Consider the following 5,082-nt stretch of genomic DNA (forward strand, 5'->3'; position numbering starts at 1 on the left):
TATACGCTGTTTCGCTGACTTGATTGTCACAAGAAACAAAGTGTGTTTGATAAGATCCGACCATTTTATTACGGAAGGATCAATATGTATGGATTCTGATGTGACTGATAAACCCATTCGTATCTTAAGCATAATCTAATACATGAGACAACGCCCTGGCACACGATAAAAAAAAAAAGAGAGAGAGCGGTTTTGTGTCCCCACAGTCCATAATGTAGAAAAGAGAGAAAAAAGCCTTTCTGATTTGGTGTGTGTGCTCATAGTGCAGAGTGTAGAGAAAAGAAAGCCGTTTTGGTGTCACGGGTGTTGTGACTTACACACACACATTTCTAAATTGAGAAAGGAAATTATTTTAGAGGAAGCACTAGAGTTTAGATCCCACATTTGTTGATAGGCATTCATTTATTTCTTCACTTCTGATGAAGTTTCAACAATAAACAACAAACTTTGTATTATGAGAAAGAACCAGAATCATTCTTCAGGAATCCGAAAATAAGCTCTATTTTATGAGTTATGCACGAATTCGGATTCTCCTATAAAACGAATTCCTTAACTCAAACCAAGTTAAGACTGCTTTGTCCTTCATATTTATTCATGTCTAATCAAGTTTCAACGATAAACAACGTTGTACTTTGTAGAATGAGAAAGAACTTCTTCAGCAATAAGCATCTCTCGACATATGACGAAATACAGATTTTGCTATAAAATTAATTCCTTCTATCAGCCTGACTTAAAACTGTTTGTCCTCCTTATTTATCCACTTCAAATCAAGTTTCAACAATTAAAAAAATTTGTAGTTTGAGAAAGAACAACTTAATCTTCAGCAATCAGTATAAAAAGAGGTGCAAATGCCAACCATACATACCTAAAAGGTGGAGCGGAAGTATTCAGCTGCAAGTAGGTGTGAATGTTCGACCATATTTTGTAAAAAGCGGGTAAGAAAAGGTTCGAATGCCCGACTATATATTAACAAAAGCGGGAGGAGATGTCTTCGGATGAGAGTGGGTGAGAATTTCCAACCATAATCTATAAAATACGGTGAAAAAATATATGTGAATGCCTCATAGAACACTAAAAGCGGAAGTGTTCGGCTGCAAGAAGGTGTGAATGTCCGACTATATTTAGTGAAAAGCAGGTGAAGCAAGGTCTGAATGCCCAACCTTACATCATCAAAAGCGAGATCAGAGGTGTTTGGCTGCAAGAAGGCCATAGTTTGCCAAAAGCGGGTAAGCTGCGAATGACCGACTAAATATCAACAAAAGTGGGGGCGGAGGTCTTCGGATGCAAGTGGGTGTGAATATCCCACCATACAAGTATGGTGGAGAGGAAGCTGTGAATGGCCGACCATAGTAAAAGGCGGGTGAGAGAAGGTGCGAATGTCAAACCATACATAATCAAAAGAAGGAGCGGAGGTGTTCTGCTGTAAGAAGGTGTGAATGTCCAACCATAGTTGGTAAAAAGCGGGTAAGAAAAGGTTAAAATACCCGACTGTACACAATCAATAGCGGGAGCGGAGTTGTTCGGCTACTAAAAGGTGTGAAAGTCCGACCATGGTTTGTAAAAAGCGGGTAAGGAAAGGTGCGAATGCCCGACAATGTATGATCAAAAGAGGGAGTAGAGGTTTTCGGCTGCAAGAAGGTCTGAATGTCCAACCATAATTTGTAAAAACCGGGGAAGAAAAGGCTCGAAAGCCCGACTATACACCATCAAAAGTGGGAGCGGAGGTGTTCAGCTGCAAAAGACGGTCTGAATGTCCATCAATAATTGCTAGAAAACATGAAAGAAAATTTTCGAATATCAAACTGCACATGATCATAAGCGGGAGAGGAGGTGTTCAGCTGCAAGAAGGTGTGAATGTCTACCCATAATTACTGAAAAATGGGTAAGAAAAGGTGCGAATGCCTAACCATACATCATCAAAAGAGGGAGCGGAGGTGTTCCGCTGTAAGACGGTGTGAATGTCCGACCATAGATGGTAAAAAGCGGGTAAGAAAAGGTTAAATTACCCGACTGTACACAATCAAAAGAGGAAGCGGAGTTGTTCAGCTAAGAGAAGGTGTGAAAGTCCGACCTTGGTTTGTAAAAAGCGGGTAAGAAAAGGTTCGTATGCCCGAATATACACCATCAAAAGCGGAAGCGGAGGTGTTCGGCTGCAAGATATTGTGAACGTCCGACCAAAGTTTGTAAAAAGCAGTTAAGAAAAGGTTCGAATATCTAACCAAACATAATCAAAAGCGGGAGCAGAGCTGTTCAACTGCAAGTAGGTGTGAATGTCAGATCATAATTTGCAAAAAGCTGATGAGAAAGGGTGAGAATGCCCGACTATACACCATCAAATGCGGTAGCGGAGTTGTTCGGCTGTGAGTAGGTGTGAATCTCCAACCATAATTGCTGAAAAATGTGTTAGAAAAGGTAAAAATGCCGGTCCATACATCATCAAAATCGGGAGAGGTGGTGTTCAGCTGCAAGAAGGTCTAAATGTCCATCAATAATTGCTAGAAAACATGAAAGAAAATTTTCGAAAATCAAACCACACATGCTCATAAGTGGGAGAGGAGGTGTTCAGCTGCAAGAAGGTGTGAATGTCCACCCATAATACCTGAAAAATGGGTAAAAAAAAGGTGCGAATGCCCAACCATACATCATCAAAAGCAGGAGTGCATGTGTTCGGCTACAAGAAGGTGTGAACGTCCAACCAAAGTTTGTAAAAAGCAGTTAAGAAAAGGTTCGAATATCCAACCATACATAATCAAAAGCGGGAGCAGAGCTGTTTGACTGCAAGTAGGTGTGAATGTCAGATCATAATTTGCAAAAAGCTGATGAGAAAGGGTGAGAATGCCCGACTATACACCATCAAATGCGGGAGCGGAGTTGTTCGGCTGTGAGTAGGTGTGAATCTCCGACCATAATTGCTGAAAAATGTGTTAGAAAAGGTAAGAATGCCGGTCCATACATCATCAAAAGCGAGAGAGGTTGTGTTCGGCTGCAAGTAGGTGTGAATGTCCAGCCATAATTACTCACAAACGGGTAAGAAAAGGTAGTATTGCCAGACCATATATGATCAAAACAGGGAGCGGAGGTGGTTCAGCTGCAAGAAGGTTTGAATGTCCGACTAAAGTTCAAATATATTAACAAAAGCGGGAGGAGAGGTCTTCGGATGAGAGTGGTTGAAAATTTCCAACCATAATGTATAAAATGCGGTGAAAAAAAGGTGTGATAGAACACTAAAAGGTGGAGCGGAAGTGTTCGGCTGCAAGAAGGTGTGAATGTCCGACTATATTTGGTGAAAAGCAGGTGAAGCAAGGTCTGAATGCCCAACCTTACATCATCAAAAGCGAGATCAGAGGTGTTTGGCTGCAAGAAGGCCATAGTTTGCCAAAAGCGGGTAAGGTGCGAATGTCCGACTAAATATCAACAAAATTTGGGGCGGAGGTCTTCGGATGCAAGTGGGTGTGAATGTCCGACTATATTTGGTGAAAAGCAGGTGAAGCAAGGTCTGAATGCCCAACCTTACATCATCAAAAGCGAGATCAGAGGTGTTGGGCTGCAAGAAGGCATAAATTGCCAAAAGCGGGTAAGGTGCGAATGTCCGACTAAATATCTAAAAAAATTTGGGGCAGAGGTCTTCGGATGCAAGTGGGTGTGAATATCCAACCATACAAGTATGGTGGAGAGGAAGCTGTGAATAGCCGACCATAGTTTGTAAAAAGCAGGTAAGAAAAGGTTCGAATGCCCGACTATACACCATCAAAAGCGGGAGCAGAGGTGTTCCGCTGTAAGACGGTGTGAATGTCCGACCATAGTTGGTAAAAAGCGGGTAAGAAAAGGTTAAAATACCCGACTGTACACAATCAATAGCAGGAGCGGAGTTGTTCGGCTACAAGAAGGTGTGAAAGTCCGACCATGGTTTGTAAAAACCGGGAAGAAAAGGCTCGAAAGCCCGACTATACACCATCAAAAAGAAGGTTTGAATGTCCATCAATAATTGCTTTAAAACAAGAAAGTAAATTTTCGAATATCAAACCGTACATGATCATAAGCGGGAGAGGAGGTGTTCCGCTGTAAGACGGTGTGAATGTCCGACCATAGTTGGTAAAAAGCGGGTAAGAAAAGGTTAAAATACCCGACTGTACACAATCAATAGCGGGAGCGGAGTTGTTCGGCTACTAAAAGGTGTGAAAGTCCGACCCTGGTTTGTAAAAAGCGGGTAAGAAAAGGTTCGAATGCCCGAACATACACCATCAAAAGAGGTAGCGGAGGTGTTCCGCTTTAAGACGGTGTGAATGTCCGATCATAGTTGGTAAAAAGCGGGTAAGAAAAGGTTAAAATACCCGACTGTACACAATCAAAAGAGGGAGCGGAGTTGTTCAGCTAAGAGAAGGTGTGAACGTCCGACCAAAGTTTGTGAAAAAGCAGTTAAGAAAAGGTTCGAATATCTAACCAAACATAATCAAAAGCGGGAGCAGAGCTGTTCGACTGCAAGTAGGTGTGAATGTCAGAGAATAATTTGCAAAAAGCCGATGAGAAAGGGTGAGAAATCCCGACTATACACCATCAAATGCGGTAGCGGAGATGTTCGGCTGTGAGTAGGTGTGATTCTCCAACCATAATTGCTGAAAAATGTGTTAGAAAAGGTAAGAATGCCGGTCCATACATCATCAAAAGCGGGAGAGGTGGTGTTCGGCTGCAAGTAGGTGTGAATGTCCATTAATAATTGCTTTAAAGCATGAAAGAAAATTTTCGAATATCAAACCTTACATGATCATTAGCGGGAGAGGAGGTGTTCAGCTGCAAGAAGGTGTGAATATCCACCCATAATTACTGAAAAATCGGTAGGAAAAGATGCGAATGTCCAACCATAAATCATCAAAAGCAGGAGTGGAGTTGTTCAGCTACAAGAAGGTATGAAAGTCCAACCATGGTTTGTAAAAAGCGGGTAAGAGAAGGTTCGAATACCCGAATATATACCATCAAAAGCGGAAGCGGAGGTGTTCGGCTGCAAGAAGGTGTGAACGTCCGACCAAAGTTTGTAAAAAGCAGTTAAGAAAAGGTTTGAATATCCAACCGAACATAATCAAAAGC

The sequence above is a fragment of the Leuresthes tenuis genome, unplaced genomic scaffold, assembly GCF_036924035.1.
Source record: "Leuresthes tenuis unplaced genomic scaffold, fLeuTen1.0.hap1 SCAF_20, whole genome shotgun sequence".
In the NCBI taxonomy this organism is placed as follows: domain Eukaryota; kingdom Metazoa; phylum Chordata; class Actinopteri; order Atheriniformes; family Atherinopsidae; genus Leuresthes; species Leuresthes tenuis.